Source organism: Malaclemys terrapin, chromosome 14, assembly GCF_027887155.1.
Source record: "Malaclemys terrapin pileata isolate rMalTer1 chromosome 14, rMalTer1.hap1, whole genome shotgun sequence".
Taxonomy (NCBI): domain Eukaryota; kingdom Metazoa; phylum Chordata; order Testudines; family Emydidae; genus Malaclemys; species Malaclemys terrapin.
This window is the reverse complement of record NC_071518.1, coordinates 39,795,792-39,817,305: the sequence shown is the minus strand read 5'-3', so window position 1 is coordinate 39,817,305 and position 21,514 is coordinate 39,795,792. Positions and strand designations below refer to the sequence as shown.

Sequence of the window (21,514 nt, the reverse complement as noted above, 5' to 3'; positions counted from 1 at the left end):
AGTTCTATGGTCTACACAACACAGATTATACAAGATTGATCACAATAGCCAAGGCTTGTCCTTACAAACGATGAATCTCTGAAACCCACTCAGATAATATTACACAAAGCTGGTGACATTTTGGATCTAAGGCTGAGCTTAACGTTCAAAGACACAGGTAGGCCGTTACGTCCAGGGAGATTAAGCATATGATTCAATATGAAATAAACAAGTTTATATCCCAAACATTATAGAGTTTCAGAAGCGAATTTGATATAGTCAACTTTAAATACACCTCTACCCCGATATAGCGCTGTCCTCAGGAGCCAAAAAAATCTTACCGCGTTATAGGTGAAACCGCATTAGATTGAACTTGCTTTGATCCACCAGAGTGCGCGGCCCCGCCCACACGGAGCGCTGCTTTACCGCGTTATATCCGAATTCATGTTATATCGGGTTGCATTATATCGGGGTAGAGGTATAGTTACATTTTAAAAATGTGTTGAAAGTATTTGCAGGTCCTATCCCTGCCCTTGAATGCCCCTGCCAGTTTTGTGGGTTACAGTTAGATTCTCTCATTTTAAAAATTTCTCTCTCTCCTGAAAGAGCCAAGAAAACTATAGGGAAACGAACTATACACAAAGTGCTGTCACACACACAAAAGCTGAGGGGAGAGATTTCCCCCTCAAATTCTACAGTTACTGGTCATATCAAAGATTAGTGTAACAAGTAAACATTTTTCATATTAAAGTGCTATTTCTAAACTGAAGGTGTACCTGTAAATGTTTGCTTTCCCCCTCCCCACACCAGTTCTGTAACAGCTATGACATTATAGCATAATACGTAGCACTTTTCAAACCTTTAGGTTTTCTCTATGATATTGCTAATCCCCCTGTGAGGTAAGTATTGCTCCAGTTTACAAGTTAGAAAAACTAAGATACGGAGAAGTGCAATGACTTGCCAAAGGTCAAGTGGTGAGTCAGTACACCAGTGTTTCTCAAACTGGGGTCGCCGCTTGTGTAGGGAAAGCCCCTGGCGGGCCAGGCCGGTTTGTTTACCTGCCCCGTCCACAGGTCTGGCCGATCACGGCTCCCACTGGCAGCTGCTCGCCCTTGCAGGCCAACGGGAGCTGCTGGAAGCGGCAGCCAGTAAGTCCCTCGGTCCGCACTGCTTCCAGCAGCTCCCATTGGCCTGGAGCAGCGAACCAGGGCCAGTGGGAGCCATGATCGGCCATACCTGCGGATGGGGCAGGTAAACAAACTGGCCCGGCCCACCAGGGGCTTTCCCTACATAAGCGGCAACCCCAGTTTGAGAAACACTGCAGTACACAGATCCCTGTGCTGTGCTCAGACCACACCTCTCCATGGTGTGTGCTGGGGCTTCAGAGCATTACTCTGGGAGACTTCAGTACAAGAGAAAAACAAAACAAAAACAAAAAGCTTAGGCACACTGAACACCCATTTTTCCTACTACAATTTGAGGCACCCGGCATGTTACCTTATTTAGTGAATTTCCGCCGGCACTCTGCTGCCCTGAACAAAAGGTCACCTTTAGGTTTTCTCTAGGATATTGCTAATTTCAGACTTTTTGCACAGGTACAACTCAAAGCCTTTTAAAAAAAAGTTACATTTGCAGGCCCTCAACAAGAGGCAAGGCATTTGAGGTAGTGGTTTTTTGGTTTTGTTTTTTAATGAATTTAGTGCAGGGGGAATGTGCCAGATCGATACGATGGAGATCAAAATCTTGTGTCTATGCACAAAACCTATAGCTCATGGATTAAAATCAACAGAAAGGCACACACCCCCACACGCCTCCCCACAATTAATAACCTCTCTCAATCTCAGTCTGGTGCTGATTCAATACTTCAGCACTCTACTAAGTAGAAACAAAGGGGCCAATTAGTGCCAATTGTCAAGGTGATTTATGTGCTTATTTTTATCTGATGTTTGTTTATTTGTATTTATTTCACACAGGCCAAACAGCTGGACAGGAACAATTTTCAGTCACCTCCAAACTGCACATAGGGTTTTTTGGGTGTTTTTGGAAGTTTAATGTATCATAAACTATACCGTATGAATAGTCAACAATTGTGCATTTGTGTAGCATTTATATTAAAGATTGATAGTTATAACAACTCTGTATTGCTGTCTGAACAGTATATACTGTGTGCCTCAAGCACACTGCATTACACTGCTGACTATATTGGTTCCAAGGGAGCCATTACATATTTGCTTTATAATCTGCACTTTAGAAGAATGTTTGCTGATATTTCAGTAGGCAAATAAAACCCCAGGTATAAAAGTCCTAACACAGGTACCCATACAACTTTATGTTTTGCTTAGACACTCCAGTATTCCCATTTCTGTGAATTACAAGCAGAATATGAGAGGAATGCAGGCAGACATTGAGAGAAGTTTGAAAAAAAAAAAAAAAACATTATTTGACTCTCCCAAGAGAAAAAATATGATCAAAATTGAAAGTGGAAGTTCATTCTCTGAAAGTTGAATAAGGGGTTCAACTCCATCAAGTAATCATAAGGAAAAATAATCCATTTTATCAGTTAAAATTAAGACTCGAAATGGATTATAAATTTGTGTACACCTATATCCTGAAACGACTACCTCTCAAATACTAGCGTCAGTCTTTTCAGATCAGGGAAAAGGTATATTGGCTGCATACGGGTGAAGTTTGCATGTCTATTGCTCTTGCTGTGGGCACATCATAAGACCAACAACTGATGATCTGCACAGATTTGTCATCATTGGATTCGATGGACTACCAAGAAGACCTGTCCTACAGATAAGAGTCTTCAGTCTCCAAGGCTGTTAGACTGGCACCTTTCATCAGCATGGAATTCACATTTAAAAAAATCACTAACATATAGTTAACATGATAAAGGTTAAGCTATAGCTCAGTGGTTTGAGCATTGGCCTGCTAAACCCAGGGTTGTGAGTTCAATCCTTGAGGGGGCCATTTAGGGAACGGGGGTAAAAATCTGTCTGGGGATTGGTCTTGCTTTGAGCAGGGGGTTGGATTAGATGACCTCCTGCAGTCCCTTTCAACCCTAATATTCTATAGGACACAGGATGTGTTTTAATACAGCCAAATACAAAGTTATACATCTAGGAACAAGCCATACCAACAGAATGGGGGACTGTATCCTGGAAAGCAGAGACTCTGAAAAGGTACTAGAGATCACAGCGGGCAAGCAACTGAACATGAGCTCCCAGTGCTACGATGTGGCAAAAAGGGCTAATGTGATCCTTGGATGTATAAAAACAGGAGTAGTGAGTAGGAGTATGAAGCAGATTTTACCTTTGCATATGGTATTGATGAGTCAGATACAGGAATACTGTGTCTAGCTCTGGTGTCCACATTTTTAAAAGAATGTTGAAAAACCGGAGAGGGTACAGAAAAGACAAAATGATTTGGGGATTGGACAAAATGGCTTACTTACAGTGAGAGATGTAAAGAGCTTAATCTGTTTATAGTTTATGAAAACGAAGAATGAGAGGTGACTTGATTATAGTGTGTAACTATTTTCATAGGGAGAAAATACTAGATACAAAAGGAGTCTTTAATCTAGCAGAGTGATACATAAAAAGAACCAGTGGCTAGAAACTGAAGCCAGACAAATGCAAATTAGAAATAAGGGATACATTTTTAAGGGTAAGAACAAAATACCAAGGGAAGTGGTGGATTTTCCACATCTTCATGTCTTCAAACCAAAAATGGCTGGATATCTTTCTGGAGGATAGGCTTTAGCCAAACAAGTCATTGGGCTCAATACAGGGTTAAATAGGTAAAAGCGATATACAGAAGGTCAGGCTAGATGACCTAATGGTCCCTTCTGGCATTAAACTTTTTGAATGAAAATCTTGGGGGAGAATCTTCTTGGATTTTGTGTATTTCTGTATTTTCTGGCTTGCTTCAGACGTCATAAATCTTATAAGACAGTCTAGGAGGACTCTGCAGGGAAAGATTAATGGACAGAGTCAAATATGAACGAAAGCTCACTCTAATATTGTATTCAATAGGTTCTTATACCACAGTCATCGTGCAGTAAGCAAGACTGCTACACAGCTGTTGTCAAGTATCATGGGGTAGCCATGTTAGTCTGTATCTACAAAAACAACAAGGAGTCTGGTGGCACCTTAAAGACTAACAGATTTATTTGGGCATAAGCTTTCCTGGGTAAAAACCTCACTTCTTCAGATGCATAGAGTGAAAGTTACAGATGCAAGCATTAAATACTGATAAACAGCTGTTGTGTTTGTTGTCTCATCCTCTCCCAGTGGAGAAGCATGTACAGGACATTATCTTGGTTTAGTATACATTCAGGTTGTTGGTTTTAATATACATTTTGCTACATATTTATGTCAGGGAAGTCAGGATCAAAAATGTGCATTGCGCATTTGAAGCAGAAGGTGGAGAGGTTCATCATGATCCACATTTCTCGGGCCTGCCTCCTCCCTGTACAAGCAACATTCAACGTGTATGAACTAGAGGCATTGTGGTGCTTATCACGTAAATAGATTACTTTGGTATAAAAGTATGGTCTATGACGACCCTGAATTTTAACTGTCGTGAAAACAAAATACACTTTGGTTCATTCGCCCATTATTATCCAGAAAAACCCATTTGTGCCTGAAGATAAAGATTGTGTCATATATTTGCACTTCTGCAGATCAAAAGATGTCCCTAAATAAATTCACCATATCTATCAGTCTGGGAGCATGTGTAATTCCGTGGGCAAGTTAAAGATCGAAAGGAAAGGGAGGTGTCACTTGATTTGTAAAAAAAAAAAAAAAAAAAAAAAAAAAAAAAAGTTACTCACGTTTGTAACTGTTGTTCTTCGAGATGTGTTGCTCATATCCATTCCAATTAGGTGTGCGCGCGCCGCGTGCACGATAGTTGGAGAAATTTTCTACCCTAGCAACACCCGGTGGGTCGGCTGTGGAGCCCCCTGGAGTGGTGCCTTCATGGCGCTGGATATATACCCCAGCCAACCCAGCGCCCCCTCAGTACCTTCTTGCCGGCTACTCCGACAGTGGGGACGGGGGCGGGTTTGGAATGGATATGAGCGCCACATCTCGAAGAACAACAGTTACAAAGGTGAGTAACCGTTTTTTCTTCTTTGAGTGCTTGCTCATATCCATTCCAATTAGGTGACTACCAAGCCTTACCTAGACAGTGGGGTTGGAGTGAGACATCGCTGTGTGCAAAACCGCTGATCCGAATGCAGCATCATCTCTGGACTGCTGTACAAGCGCATAGTGAGTGGCGAAGGTGTGAACTGATGACCAAACCACAGCTCTACAAATGTTCTGGATCAGGACTCGAGCCAGGAAGGCAGTTGAGGAGGCTTGAGCCCTTGTAGACTGGGCGGTAAGGCACGGCGTCGGGGCATTGGCCAGGTCGTAGCAAGCACAAATGCAGGACGTGATCCAAGAGGAGAGACATTGTGAGGAGACCGGTAAGCCTTTCATCTGGTCAGCCACTGCCACGAAGAATTGTGTCGTCTTCCTAAACGGCTTTGTACGCTCAAGATAGAAAGCCAGGGCCCTGCGTACGTCCAAGGAGTGCATACGCTGGTCTTGACGGGTGGCGTGAGGCTTAGGATGGAAGACTGGGAGAAATATATCCTGGTTCACATGAAAAGGTGAAACTACCTTGGGAAGAAAGGCAGGGTGGGGGCAAAGCTGCACCTTGTCTTTATGGAAAACTGTGTATGAAGGCTCAGACGTAAGCACCCTGATTTCAGAAACACGCCTTGCTGAAGTGATGGCTACCAGGAAGGCTGTCTTCCAAGATAGGTACAGGAGTGAGCAGGTAGCCAAGGGCTCGAACGGGGGCCCTGTGAGCTTGAAGAGAACCAGGTTAAGATCCCATGCCGGAACGGGTTGGCGTTGCTGTGGGTACGTCCGGTCTAAGCCCTTGAGGAATCTAACGACCACTGGGTTAGAGAAGACCGAGGAAGCGAGTTCTCCTGGGTGGAATGCCGATATAGCGGCCAGGTGAACCTTGATTGAAGATATCGCCAAGCCCTGCTGTTTTAGGGATAGGAGATATTAGAGTATAAAGGGAATTGACGCCTGCAAGGGGGGCGTAGCCCGCTGTGCGCACCAACAGGAGAACCGTTTCCACTTGGCTAAATAAGTGGTCCATGTAGAGGGCTTTCTACTTCCCAGCAGAATCTGTTGCACGGGATGTGAGCATTGTAGCGCTGTCTGATTTAGCCATGGAGCATCCACGCTGTGAGGTGGAGCGATTGCAGGTCGGAGTGACAGAATCGGCCATGGTCCTGAGAGATCAGGTCTGGGCACAAGAGAAGCGTGATCGGAGTTTGAACCCATAGCTCCAGAAGCGTGGTGTACCAGTGCTGTCTTGGCCAAGCTGAAGCAACTAGAATCAGACTTGCCCCGTCTCTGTGTAGCTTGAGCTGTACCCTGTGGAGCAGTGGGAATGGAGGAAAATCGTAGAATAGCTGGTCTTTCCACGTCAGAAGGAAAGCATCCGACAGGGAGCCCGGAGATCGCCCCTGTAGGGAGCAGAACACGTGGCACTTCCTGTTGGCTCGAGATGCGAACAGGTCGACCTGGGGAAATCCCCACCTCTGGAAGATGGAATAGATGATGTCTGGGCGAATCGACCACTCGTGCGTCTGTAAGGATCTGCTGAGACGGTCCGCTAGAGCGTTCTGGACTCCAGGGAGGAACGATGCCATGAGATGTATCGAGTGGGCAATGCAGAACTCCCACAGGCGAATGGCCTCTTGGCATAGGAGAGACGACCGGGCTCCTCCTTGCTTGTTGATGTAGAACATGGCCGTGGTGTTGTCTGAGAGGACTGACACGCAACGGCCATGCAGGAGACCGAGAAATGCCTGACAGGCTAGACGCACGGCCATCAGCTCTCGAACATTGATGTGCAGAGCTAGTTGGGATGCGGTCCACAGGCCCTGGGTGTGGTGTTCTCCGAGGTGAGCGCCCCAACCAAGAGAGAAAGCGTCCGTGACCAGGTGCAGGGAGGGTTGTGGGGCGTGAAACGGCATTCCTGCGCCAACCGCCTTGTGATCCAGCCACCATGTGAGAGAGGTCAGGACCGAGTTCGGTACCGTGATCACCATGTTCAGGTTGTCCCGATAAGGACGGTACACCGACGATACCCAGGCCTGAAGTGGGCGAAGCCGAAGTCTTGCATGCCTGGTTACGTAAGTGCAAGAGGCCATGTGACCTAACAGGCCGAGGCACGTCCTTATTGTGGTAATTGGGAAGACCTGGAGCCCTCGGATGATGCCTGTGATGGTGTGAAACCGATTGTCTGGTAGAAGAGCTCGGGCGAGTCTGGAGTCTAAGACTGCCCTAATAAACTCAATTCTCTGGGTTGGGTCCAGAGTGGACTTTTCTTTGTTGAGTAGAATGCCTAACTCGTGGAATGTTTGCAGTATTATCTGTACGTGAGCTTGAACTTGCTCCCTGGTGCGGCCGCGCACCAGCCAGTCGTCTAGATACGGGAACACCTGTATCCTTTGTCGACGAAGGTATGCTGCCACGACAGCCATACATTTGGTGAACGCTCTCGGAGCCGCGGACAAGCCGAAGGGAAGGACGGCAAATTGGTAGTGCACCTTGTTTACTACAAATCGAAGGAAGTGCCTGTGTGGGGGGTAAACTGCTATATGAAAATATGCGTCCTTCATGTCGAGGGCGGCGAACCAGTCTCCAGGATCCAGGGAAGGGATGATGGTCCCCAAGGAGACCATACGGAACTTCAACTTTACTATGAATTTGTTGAGTCCGCTTAAGTCTAAAATGGGACGTAGACCCCCTTTTGCTTTGGGGATCAGGAAGTAGCGAGAGTAGACCCCCCCGCCCCTTAACTCTGGGGGAACCTCCTCTATGGCCCCCATGGAGAGGAGGCCAAAAACCTCCTGTGTAAGGAGATGCTCGTGAGAAGGGTCCCTGAAGAGGGACGGGGGTGGAGGGGAGTAATGAAGAAAACTGGAGAGCGTATCCCCTCTCCACCGTGCGAAGGACCCAGCGGTCTGAGGTTATAAGGAACCAAGCACGGTGGAAACGGGAGAGGTGATCCCGAAAGGAGGGAGATGGATCCTGGGTAGTGGCTGGGGCGCCGTCCTCGAGCGCACCTTCAAAAGTTTTGTCCAGGACCTGAAGGTGGCCTAGGAGGGCCCTGGGTTCTGACCAGGTTGAGGGCCGGTCAACCTTCGTCTATCACTGCGTCCCCGCCTTCTGGCAAAGTCTTGTCTCAGACGAGGCGGGGGAGGGTAGAACCTTTGCGGCTGGGGCCTAAAGGGCCTGTGCTGGGGCCCTGGGACATGCATCCCCAGGGAGCGCATGATGGTTCTCGAATCCTTGAGGCTCTGCAATCGAGAGTCCGTCTTGTCCGAGAATAACCCCTGGCCCTCGAACGGTAGATCCTGCAGGGTCTGCTGCAGTTCTGGCGGTAAGCCCAAAACCTGGAGCCAGGAGACGCGTCGCATGGCTATGCCAGATGCTAGTGTCCTGGTGGACGAGTCTGCTATGTCCAGGGAGGCCTGCAAGGAGGTCCTAGACACCTTCTTACCTTCCTCCACTAAGGCCCCGAACTCCTCCCTTGAGTCCTGGGGCACCAACTCTTTGAATTTACCTATGGAGTTCCATGAGTTGTAACTGTAGCGGCTCAAGAGCGCCTGTTGGTTTGCGGCTCTGAGCTGCAGACCCCCCGCCGAGTACACCTTACGCCCAAACAAATCGAAGCGTTTAGCGTCCTTCGATTTGGGCGCTGCCGCCTGCTGGCCATGACGCTCTCTTGCGTTCACCGAGGACACGACTAGTGAACACGGTGGAGGGTGCGTGTATAAGTATTCATGGTCCTTGGAGGGGATGAAGTACTTTCTCTCTACCCCTCTGGCCATGGGTGGAATGGAGGCAGGGGTTTGCCATATGGTAGTGGCATTAGCCTGAATCGTACGAATCAGTGGCAATGCCACCCGGGATGGGGCGTCAGCCGACAGGATGCTCACCACCGGGTCCTGCACCTCTACTATCTCCTCCGCCTGGAGGTCCATGTTACGTGCCACCCTATGTAACAGGTCTTGGTGGGCATGAAGATCTATTGGGGGCGGGCCTGAGGCTGTTGTGCCCGCCACCGCCTCATCCGGGGAAGATGAGGAGGATGCCTCCGGGGGCAAGGGATCCAAATGAGGGTCCGGTTCCAAGGGTCCCTGAAGCGGAGGATCTCATGTCCCGGGGTCTAGGGCCTGAGGCGGTGTAGGCACAGGAGCCTCCATGCCCCCTGGGGGAGGACGGGAGATGGTGGCCTCTGGGACTCTGGGCTCGGATTGTGCCGAGCGAGAGGCCGATGGAGGAGCCCCTTGCGCTTGGTGATACGCCCACAGGGTCCAGAAAGACCAATGCGTAGGGTCCTGCGCGGGGTCCTCTGCCCCCTTGTGCCAGTGACCCAAGTCAGCGGCAGCCTGATCCTGGAGAGGGTATGCTGATCGTGAAGCCCCGTCGGATGAGCGAGACGCTGATCTCGAGGGCCAGGGTGGTGCCGAACGCGGCTGCATTGGCTCAGTCCGGTACGGTGCCGATCAGTGCCGGTCCATAGGCGAGCGGTCCCTGCGCGGTGCCAGTGAGCGGTACCGTGATCGAGATCGGTGCCACTGGCCATGTCGGTGCCAAGATCCGGATCTGGACCGAGATGAAGACAACCGCCTGTAGACATGGTTCCGGGAGCGGCCCCTCTAACTGGAGCGGCGCTCGTACAGGTGCCGAGAACTATGTCTAGATTCCGACCAGTACCGATGGTCCTGACGGCGCCAAGACGTCGAGCGGAGCCATGAAGAAGACCTAGGCCGTGAGTACAACCGGTGCCGGGGTGAAAGTCGGCGCCGGGACCGCGAACAGCGTCGGGACCTGCTCCGAGACCTGGAGCGGTGCCGCGAGTCCACGCTCGGAGACGGTGGGCGTACCAGGGCAGGCTTGCCCCTGGATTGCATGGTCCGAAGAGCGGGCGGTGCCCCGGGTTGAGACGGCGCCAGCTCCGTGAGAGCGATGAGGTCTTTTGCCGTCCGGTCTCCGGAGTAGACGGAAGACAGGGCTCCACCACAAACCGAGGCAGTGAGCCAGTCCGCACCGGACTCAACGGCCCTACCCCCAGTGCCGGGGTCAACGGTGTAGAAGATATTTGCGTCTTCTGGCGCTCTAGAGGCGGACGTGGCTCTACCACGGTACCAAGGGAGCCGGTGCCTGTAGGACAGCGTGCCTGTGTTTTGCGGGGTCTCTTATGTCCCGGAGACAAGGAACGGCACCAAGGCGCTTGAGGCAGACGTGGTGCCGAAGGAGGATGGTGCCGTGCGGCCTTATCCGCGTCTGCTCGTGGTGTAGTACCGGTAGGTGCGGCCGGGGCGCTGCGCACCGAGGCGCTCGGTGCCGGAACTTGGCGCGCCGAGGGAGGATCGGGGCTAAGTGCCGCCTCCATGAGGAGCTGCTTGAGTCTAAAGTCCCGCTCCTTTTTAGTCCTGGGTCTGAAAGCCTTACAGATTTTGCACTTATTTGTCTGGTGGGACTCTCCTAAACACTTCAGACACGAGCCGTGCGGATCCCCCGTTGGCATAGGCTTAGCACAGGATGCGCACGGCTTAAAACCAGGAGCCTTGGGCATGAGCCCGGCTATGCGCCGGGGGAAAAGGGGGGAGAAATATCCTCCTTAACCCCCGCTATTTACAACTATTTAAATAATGAACTATTAACAATCTAAGAATACTACAACTATAACTACAACTATCTATAAGAATTACAGCATAAGCTAGGGAGAGTGGAGAACAGCTATGCCGCGGTCCTCAGTTCCAACGACCATCGGAGCGGTAAGAAGGAACTGAGGGGGCGCTGGGTTGGCTGGGGTATATATCCAGCACCATAAAGGCGCCACTCCAGGGGGCTCCACAGCCGACCCACCGGGTGTTGCTAGGGTAGAAAATTTCTCCGACGATCGTGCACGCGGCGCGCGCACACCTAATTGGAATTGATATGAGCAAGCACTCGAAGAAGAATCATAATTTCAATGGTATCATCCTCTGTGGCATGGCAGATGGAGGGACTTGCTGCCCTCTTAGCTTCAGATCCTTCAGTTGGTGGATATTTTGATAATATAATGTCTCTGGAAATGGGTCAAGTTAGGTATCAAAGCCCTTTCTCCCACAAACACAAGGTACAAAACATGAATATATATTTACATAATTGTTCTAGACTTGTCAAGAAAATGTTTAAAAATCAACACCGTGTTAACGTATAATTTTAAAAAGTTAACAGGTAGTCCTCACAAAGTTAATACAATACCTTCAGTCACGGGCCACAATTTATCAATTAATGCTCAGAACATCATACCTGATCAATTTTTTTAATGTTAGAAATGACTAAAAATGGAAGGAGTGCTTCAAGTTGATTCGCCACGATCAGCAAAAAGAGAAGACAGCCCGCATGGGGTGGTGGGATTTTTAAAAAAGTCATGAAAAATTATAGGCTTTAGATGGCATTATGGGATGGGGACAATTGCACACTGGGAAGCTGACCCCTTGCTCACAGTCATCCCCGTGCAACTCATTTCTGCCCCACTATGCATTTCTAAACTTCCCAACAGAGAGTGCTGGACGGTGGTGTGTTGCACACTAGGATACCCCCCCACTGCACTACACTGTGCATCAACACAAGCACTCCTGGTGAGTATGCGCAACTCTGATGCAAGCAGCCAAGTATGCACACTCACAAGCAATATACTAACAGTGGGCTGCCTTTATGCCACCATAACTTGCGTCAACCAAAGTTTGTAGTATAGACATGGTCTTAGACTAGATCTACAGCACCGATCGGAATAATTCCCAATTGAAGTGCTCTTACAGAACTGTTTTAAGCACAAACTACTCACTGCAACCACATTAGCCACACTGAGTTGTACCATGAAGCTTTGTCCTGTGTCCCTAGTAGTGCTGCTCTGAACTACTTCAGTTACAGTTCCCTTTGGGTACCTATCCCACAGTTCACTGCACAGCTCCTAGAAGCAGTGGACTCAGATTCTGAAAGACTCTGGTACACTATGAGACAATAGTGGGAGGAGTATCTGAACAATTTCAGTTCCATTCCCACTGGCAATAGATGCATGCAGGCTGAATTGGTTCAGACTAAATCAGGTTTGCTTTCAGCAACTCTAAATACTGGGTTGAAAAGGGGCAACAAGTGGATAGTCAAAGTTCAGGGCCCTGGAGATATTCCAGTTGGAAGTAGAAATTGATGAAGTCTGATATTTTCTTTGATGCAATCTTGTTTATTTACAAAGAATGTACAAAGTCCTGTGTCTCTGAATGCAGAAGGAACCAAGAACAAAAGGAGCATTTTCTGAGCTTACACAGCCGGCAAGACTCTTTATTTAGCCAATACCAGACCCAAAAGCTCTCTTTCTAGCTTTGTCTAGGGTCAAACTTTGCTTACAGTCTCCTGATTGGCTTTCTTGCCCAGCCTCTCCCTCTTTTTGTTCTTGTAGGTTCTCAATTTCTATGCATGATCTCTCTTCCCACACAAACACACCCCTACCCAACACAACAGTCAGCCAAAAGTCCTGGGTGGTTAAAGACACACCTTTTGCTTTAGGCATAGCTTATGCTTAGTTATGTTAACAGAACTCATGCCTATCAACCCCAGAGTTCACACCTATCAACCTCAACGGGGTCAACATTTCACCCAGCTCATAACAGTACTGATCCAAATGATATTGTGTATGCGTGTAAACAGTCTGAGCACTTTTACATGCAGATGCAAGGGATGTTACAAGTTTGCTAGGGGGCACCACATAGCTCTTGCAAGAGTAAATTTTCTCTTGTGTAGAAAAGATATTTAATCTCAAAATACTTTACAAATAATCTACAAAGTGCCCCTGAGTTGGTATTAACCCCATTTTAGCAATGGGGAAACTGAGACTTGCCTAAAGTCACACAGGAAGTCTGCGGCACAGCCACTAACAGAACCTAGATCTCCAAACACCCAGTCAGTCCTGTGCTTTAACTGAGGGCTCGTCTACACGACACAGCCTTGTTGCTAAAAGTCAGCGGGTGTGAACAACGCTATTGGTACAGCCCCAAGAGCAGCATAAGCTTTGTCAGCAGGAGAGCGCTCCTGCCAACAAAGTCGCATTCACACTGCCGCTTATGTTGGCAAAACTTTTGACTTTCGGGGGGGGGGGGGGGGGGAGACTTTCTTAAGTACCCGCAAAAGACCAAAGTTTTGGCGACAACATAGCAGTGTAGACAAGCCCCAAAAGTAACATTTTGAATGATGGTGCATCAGTGGCTATCAATTATTCCAAGAGCAGATATGTAGCACTATTGACCTTGTCCCACATCTGCTTCTATGTTCCTTACTTATGGGCTGTTCTCCTAGCATAGCAAATTCTTACACATTTTAATACAGAGCTCATCTGCTCTGTTCTCATGGGCAGACGGGAAAAGAAAGAGAGGCAACACAAAAGACATGCAAGTGCAAAGGGTTCAAGGCTAGATTATTCACCACTAAAAGTCCACATTTGTCAATCACTACCACACAGTGATGGCAGAGACCTATTCTACAGGGACAAACTAGAGCACACAACATGTAACTGGGAGCAATTGCTGACAAATGCAGACTTTTCCCAGCCATCACTATGTGATTTGCTAGTGTGTTTCTGTGGCCCCAAATGCCATCAGATATGCCAGGCAAGGCTGCAGTTAACACCTGAGCAGGAGGGAAAAGGAGCGACTTGTAACTCATGCTGGCTTTAAAGGTCATTGTGACATTACTGCTTAAGCTCAATCTAGTTCCCCGCAGGAATTAAATGTCAAGACACACAAACCCAGTTCCCCAGAGCTGGAGCCACCAAGGGGCTGCAGGGACCCTGGACAAGGAGTGATGTGACCTAAGCAAGAAGAGTGGGGCTGAGCAGGGCATGAGGAGATCAGCACAACCCATCCCCACAGCCATAGGGATGTGGGAGGAACCCCCACAGCACCCCCAGCTCCACCCCCTCCCCAGCACCCCCAGCTCCACACTGCCCACCCCCTCCCCAACTCAGCACCCCCACAGCACCATGCTACCCCTCCCCAGCTCAGCACCCCTAGCTCCCCACTCCCCCTCCCCAGCTCAGCACCCCCCAACACCCCCAGCTCAGCACCCCCCAACACCCCCAGCTCAGCACCCCCCAGCACCCCCAGCTCCACGCTGCCCACCTCCTCCCCAGCACCCCCAGCTCCCCGCTCCCCCTCCCCAGCTCAGCACCCGCCAGCACCCCCAGCTCCACGCTGCCCACCTCCTCCCCAGCACCCCCAGCTCCATGCTCCCCCTCCCCAGCTCAGCACCCCCCAGCACCCCCAGCTCCATGCTCCCCCTCCCCAGCTCAGCACCCCCACAGCACCATGCTCCCCCTCCCCAGCTCAGCACCCCCACAGCACCATGCTACCCCTCTCCAGCTCAGCACCCCCACAGCACCCCGCTCCCCCTCCCCAGCTCCCCACTCCCCCTCCCCAGCTCAGCACCCCCCAACACCCCCAGCTCAGCACCCCCCTCCCCTCGCACCCAGACACCCCCTGGCTCCTCCCCTAACGCCCCCAGCCCCACGCCCCGCCGGGCGCGTCTCTCACCTGCGGGCCGGAGGCGGCACCTGGCTCCGGGCTGGGGCCAGCGAAGCGCAGCGGCCCCGTCTCGCCCCCGGGCGCATCCTCCTGGCAGGGCGGGAAGGCGGGGCGGGGCGCGCGCTCCCGCGAGGCAGAGAAAGAGGAGGGGCGCGCTCCCGCGGCGCTGGGGGGAGTCCTGGGCGCGGCCCCTCTGGCAGCACGATGCAGCGCGCGCCGGCCAGGCTCCGCGGGAGACACTCTGCCCACTCCGACAGTTCGTGCGCATGCGCGGAAGGGAGGGGCTGTTCCAAGCCTTAAAGGAGCCGCGTCGAATTTCACAGCCCCTGTGCTAGGCCGCCAGCAGCAGCAGGGGGAGCCCGCGGGCGGGTTACAGTAGGACCCACAATAAAAGAGTAGGGGACCAGGGCCAGATCCACAGGCTGGCACCAGCGCAGCCTCTTGCCCTGCTCTGCACAGAGCACAGTGACCCCGCAGCACAGCCCGCAGCCAGGACTTGCAGCCTCCCAAGCCCTTGGCGGGCACCACCCACCAGTGCACGGCACTGACCCCAGGGACCGCGCCATCGGCCCCCACCCGGCACCGACCCCCCACTTCCGCCCCTGCCCTTCCCTTCCCTTTCCCTTCCTGGCACCGACCTCAGAGACCGCGTCCCCGCCTGGCACCAACCCCAGGGACTGTGCCACCCGCCCCCACCCGGCACCAACCCCAGGGACCATGCCACCCACCCCGCACCGACCCCACCCAGCACCGACACCCACATTCCCATCCCTGCTCTTCCCTTCCCTTTCCCTTCCTGGCCCCGACCCCCGGGACCGCGCCATCGGCCCCCACCTGGCACCGACCCCCCACTCCCGCCCCTGCCCTTTCCCTTCCTGGCACTGACCCCAGGGACCGCACCACTTGCCCCCGCCCGGCACCGACCCCAGAATTTGCATCCCCAACCTGCCCATCCCCACCCAGCACCAACCCCAGATGCCACCCCTCACGCTCCTGCCCCTGCCCTTTCCCGCCTGGCACCGACCTCAGGGGCTGCACCCCACTCCCAACCCTGCCCTTCCCCGCCCAGGGCCGACCCCAGGGACCGCACACACACCCCCGCCCTTCCCCACCTGGCAATGACATGAGGGACCGTGCCCTGAGCCCATCTCTGCCCTGCCTGTTGCTGACAACAAGGACTACCCCCATACAAACACCTACCTCACTGCCATCAACACACACCCTGCCTCACCCCCCCATACACCGTGCCTCAGCACCCTCTGCCCACCCCACACACCCCCTCAGTTTCTTCTCCCCACACACCACCTCAGCATCCCCCTTACACTCTGCCTGACCACCACCCCCATATCCGCCTCACCGCCCCACACCCCACCTCAGCATCTCCCTCACCCCCACCCCACCTCAATGCCCTCCCGCAGCACCCCCAACACACACACACCCCACCTCAGCGCCTCTCACACACCGCCACCACACACCCCACCTCAGCTTCTCCCTCACCCCACCCCACTTCAATGCCCTCCCACAGCACCCCCAACACACACACACCCCACCTCAGCGCCTCTCACACACCGCCACCCCACACCCCACCTCAGCATCTCCCTCACCCCACCCCACCTCAATGCCTTCCCGCAGCACCCCCAACACACACACACCCCACCTCAGCGTCTCTCACACACCGCCACCCCACCTCAGCATCTCCCTCACCCCACCTCAATGCCCTCGCGCAGCACCCCCAACACACACACACACACACACACAACCTCAGCGCCTCTCACACACCGCCACCACACTCTGCCACACCCCCTGCCTGAGCACTGCCCCACCCTACAACCTCAGTGCCCCCTCTATTCCCCTGCCCATCAGCTCCTCCCTAACACACACCCTACCTCCGCGCCCCCAATAGGCCCCACTACGGCACCCCCCCAACACACCCTGCCTCAGTGCCTCCTCCACTCCCACTACCTCAGCATCATCTCCATACACCCCACCTCAGCCCCCCACACATGGCCTCTCCCCTTCCCCACACCCAGCCTCAGTGTCCCCACCTACACATCCCACCTCAACACACACCCCCACCCACCCTCAGCATCCCACCCCACATACACCCCACCTCTGAGCCCCCCCCACAAACACACACTACCTCAGCGCCTCCTCCACTCCCCACTACCTCAGCACCTCCCCCCCACACCCCACCTCATACACACTTCCCACCTCAGCTCCCACACCTCCCATCTCAGAGCCCCCCCCACCCAGTCTCAGTATCCTTACCTACACATTCCACCTCAACACACCCCGCTTCAGCATCCCATCCCACATCACCCCACCTCTGAGCCCCCTACAAACACATACTGCCTCTATGCCCCTCCCCCCACTCAGCCAAACATGTCCGGGAAAATGCCGGCCAGGCACTTCCCCTGCCGCGGCGGCTCTGCTCCTCCCCTGACTCTTCGGCTCTGTTTAAGAGCCGAGCTGCCCGAGCGCTATGGGCTTCAGGCAGCCCCCTTGCCCCCGGACCCCAGCCGCCGGCCGGGCACTTCCCCTCCCGGGCTCCGGCGGCGCAGAGTCCGGAGGCAGGGGGGCTGCCTGAAGCCGGTAGCGCTCGGGCAGCTCGGCTCTTAAACAGAGCCAAAGAGTCAGGGGAGGAGCAGAGCCTCCAGCCACGGCGGCTCTGCTCCTCCCCGACTCTTCGGCTCTGTTTAAGAGCCGAGCGCTACAGGCTTTGGGCAGCCCCCATTCCTCCGGACCCTGCGCCGCCGGAGCCCGGGAGGGGAAGTGCCCAGCCGGGGGCACAAGGTCCGGAGGCAAGGGGGCTGCCCGAAGCCCAAGCGCTACCGGCTTCACGGTTTGCTGGGCAGCCTCCAGACCCTGCGACCCCGGCTGGGCACTTCCCCTCCCGGGCTCCAGCTGCGCTGGGGAAGCGCCGGCCGGGGGCGCAGGGTCTGGGGGCTGCCCGGCAAACCGTGAAGCCGGTAGCGCTCGGGCAGCCCTTTCCCCGTGGCTGGGAGTGGGAGGGAGGAGGGGGCAGAGTTAGGGTGGGGAATGGGTGGGGCTGGGGAAATGGGCAGGGCCAGGGGCCATGGAGGGTCCTCTTTTTTTATTTGTTAGATATGGTAACACTAACGTTTTGTACAAAGTGTATCGTGTGAGGTATAATTTTTAAAGTCTTGATCCACTGAACATGAATAGCCTGTTAGATTGTGTGTGCTATCATTGTATGTGAAGTTATTAAGTATTGCTATGTGAGTTACTGAAATAGGGCTCTCAGTTGCAATCAAGGCCTAGCCATCATTGGCCAGACAGGGATTAATGGCTCATCAACACCCAATCCCCTATCCTGGAGACTCCCCATGGGGGCGGACTAATCCAGGTTACAAGGATCTTTCTAGCAGGAGATCACTCCCCGCCCCCCATCTCAACAGCTGGAGGGACATCTGGAAGACAAAGACTTCAGACTGGGTAAGTTTGGTCCCAGGCTAGAAGGGGGGGACTCGGCTGTGTATTGAGGTGGCGGTATCATAGCCATAGTATCATAGCCGATGAGGTTAATCCGAGGCGTGATTATTGCTAGTTGAAAGCTGTTAGGGTGAGAGAGGGCTTGATTCAAATCCTGCTTAGTCTGTTTAAGTTAGAATTCAGACCTCTAATTTATTTATATTTCTTCGCTAACGGACTTTGATCTCTAGGCCTGCTACTTATAATCACTTAAAATTTGTCTGTAGTTAATAAATCTTTTATATTTTACCTACAACAGTGTGTTTAGGTTGAAGTGAGTGGGGAATCTCAGTTCAGACTACAAGGGCTGGTGTGTCCCCATTCTACACTGGGGGAGTGGCAAACTTGGTATTGAGCTTACACTGGTCAGACTTCTGGGCAGTACAAGATGGTAGACTTCTGAGGTGTGAGACTGGAGAACTGGGGGGAATTGGCTGAAGCCTCCCCATTGATGTATCATTCGTGAGTGTCTGGGAGATCATTCATGTAACTCAGATGTGTCCGTGCCTGTAGATGGCGGTGTCAGTGCAGTGCCTATCAGAGGCTCCTAGCTTGACATGAGTATCACAGGGAGGGGCAGCCCAGGTTGGCGGGTTTGGAGGACTCCGCGGTCCCATGGTCCAGGTTGCACCGCAGGGACCCCGTCACACTTCATAGGCCCTGCCTCAACCTTCCCCACTCACACCCCACCTCTGTGCCCCATATTCTGCCTCAGCACCCCCACACCCCATCTCTGTGCCCCCCACATACACCCTCCTCTTCAGCAACCTCCTTGATGTTCCCGTCGCACCCTGCCTCACCACCCCTCTCACACACCATCTCAACCCCCACCCACCCCCCTCCCCATCTCAGTGCCCCAGTTGCATGGGTGGCAGGAGAGGTGAGCCAGCCCAAGTACATACCTAAGGGTTCAGATGGGATTGTAAGTGGCGTGGTTTGCCTGACCCACCACCCCTGTAGCCATGGCTACACTTCTATTTTGATTGCGCTACCTCGATCACAGCGAGTACAGGTATGGCCACCTGAGCTGGAAATTACACCTCCAGTTCCAGTGTAGACATAGCAGGGCTACATTAGCAGTTAGTAATGACTATGCACAGGAATTACTCCCCCTCCTCCAGAAAGTGCATGGAAAGGATGTAGAAATGCCCTTTCTACAGTTTTGTTAAAACTATAGTGAATCTTGTGATAGTTTCAGAAAGCCCCAGCTCCTGGTATCATGTGATTACATGAGACTCAGCTTTTTTTTTTTTTTTTTTTTAAAAAGAACAAACAACGTTTAGCCTTTGTGATTACAGCTAAAAGCTTGAAAACATGACACACAGGTGACCTCAGGCTCAGAGACCAGAAAGTAAAGAAAAAGATCCAACTTTTTATTTGTTAAAACCTCCTGCATTTTAAGACAAGCTAATGATTTTGGGGCAGGTTGATCATTTCTGAACCCTGGGGGCTGGCCACTCCCATGGGTGGAGCAGATGTGTGCGGGGCACACCTTTCTACTGGCCTGAATTGTGCAGGACATCCCCCAGCCGGCCCTGATTTTTAAAGTCATCCCGTGGTCCCTCATTGCCATTGCAAAGTACCTGATTCAGGCTATTCAGCTGCTGCTGCCAGTTCCCCCAGCAGCTCTGCGGCTGCTGTTTAGCGAGTTAACGTGCCCACCTGTCCCCTTCCTCTCCCCTCCCCTGGCTGTGTGATGCGCTAGGACGCTGGGGACACCTGCCCTTACAGGGAGTCACTCGCAGTGCAGTGGCAGCACAGTTAGCAGCTTCTCTGCAGGGGACAGAATCAAGCTTTGGTGCCCATGGCTGGCACGTAGCAGGCCCTGCCTTCAGGCAGCAGGGGCAGTGAAGGTTGATTTTGGAAGGGAAACTGGGTGGTTTTATCTGCCCGGCTCAGGAGGACTTCATGATGATGTTGATGAAGAGGTTACTCCCCATGTGCAGTTACTGCAGTTCTTTGAGATGTGTCCCCCTCTGGGTGCTCCACTTCAAGTGCACATGTGGCTCTCGAGCCTTGATCAGAGATGTTCAGTTAACATTGTCTGTTTGGCCCACATGCCCCCTTCGCCTCCTCATGCTGGACCCCGGGGATAGCCAGCGGTGCCTGGGCGAACCACCCGCAGTTCCTTCTCCAAACATCCTTTAAGGAACAGTCCGAAGCAGAGGGGAAGGAGGGCGGGTAGTGGAGCACCCAGTAGGGGACAAATCTCGACTCATGGAACACAGCAGAGACCTGTGACGGTTATGGCTGGTCCTTCCTGGCAGGGTTGCAGGACTGGCTTCAGCTTAGATAGGCCCATGATGAGGGTTGGTCCACACACTCTGGGGCAGATGTAACCCCCGCCCCACACACCGGGGGAGGTTACACTTTAGGTTCTGTTTTTTTGCCCTCTGGTTGCTGAGCCTATAGGCCACAGTTCCAGGCTTTTCTCTGCAACCCCGAGAGCTAAAAACACTCAGTTACCAAGACCCTCTTGATTCCAACAGCAGGGTTTAAAGAAAAACACCAAATATCACAAGAGCTGGCAATGCTTATTCTGGAGCAAGTCTGCGGGAGGACACTTCTTGGGGATTACAAGCATCCTAACAAATTTACACTAAATCAAAAGAAGCAGAAATCAGACTGTCCACACAGGTCTGCAAAATAACCAAAGTGTGAACCGAACCCAATTTAAGGCATTTTGGTGCCACTATCTGTAGACCAGCCCCCAGATACACGGGAGGAGGGGGAGCACATGCTGTAAAGTCCACTACTGCATTGTCTTCTCCCCCAGCCCCCTGTGATGCTGATCATTTGACAACAAACTCAATAGCGTTAGCATCCCGTGCAAGCCAGTGAGGCAGCGGAAGGTGTGCGCACATGGGGTGGGGGGTTAACTTGGGGAGACAACATCTAACCCTGATTGCATAAATAAAGCACAGACTCACAAAGCGCACATCTCCACACCAGTTCTTGCACATGGATGTGTATTTTAATAAAAATAATTCTGTCAAAATACAACAGAATGTTACCATATTTCCAGTACAGTTTTACATTTTTTTTCTTCAGTTAAAATTCCCCTCCCCTTTTGAGGGTTTCATGCTAGCATTGGGTAACTTAATTCACAAATACTAAGCTTAGACTGAACCAATGTGCACAACTTGTAGAATGTCCATTTAGCCGATGTTATTAACAAAGAGGATAAATCTGGAAGAGCAAAGACTCTGCTCACTCACTATTTGTATTGTGGATTTTTTTTTATTTATTTTTTTTTTATAGCTGACATGGCTGGTAAAAAGGAAACAAAACCAAAGTGTCCTCACATTCCACGCTGGAGCTGAACTTTTCATACCTGAGTTTTGAGCCGTCAGAAGAAGAAAATTAAATTACAATGTATACTTCATT

At 52.0% G+C, this 21,514-nt stretch overlaps 1 protein-coding gene and 1 pseudogene across 1 annotated transcript in view; one reads left to right on the top strand and one right to left on the bottom strand.

Moving 5' to 3' along the window:
- The window catches only part of GFOD2 (glucose-fructose oxidoreductase domain containing 2), a 63,916-nt gene extending 49,055 nt beyond the window's left edge, over positions 1-14,861 (bottom strand). Inside the window, exon 1 of the mRNA XM_054048864.1 lies at positions 14,645-14,861. The gene's annotated coding sequence lies outside the window, so the exon portion shown is untranslated. The remainder of the gene's footprint in view (positions 1-14,644) is intronic.
- Positions 14,862-18,147: 3,286 nt separating this feature from the next.
- On the top strand, positions 18,148-18,301 carry LOC128849096 (U4 spliceosomal RNA; annotated as a pseudogene).
- The last annotated feature ends 3,213 nt before the right edge of the window (positions 18,302-21,514 follow it).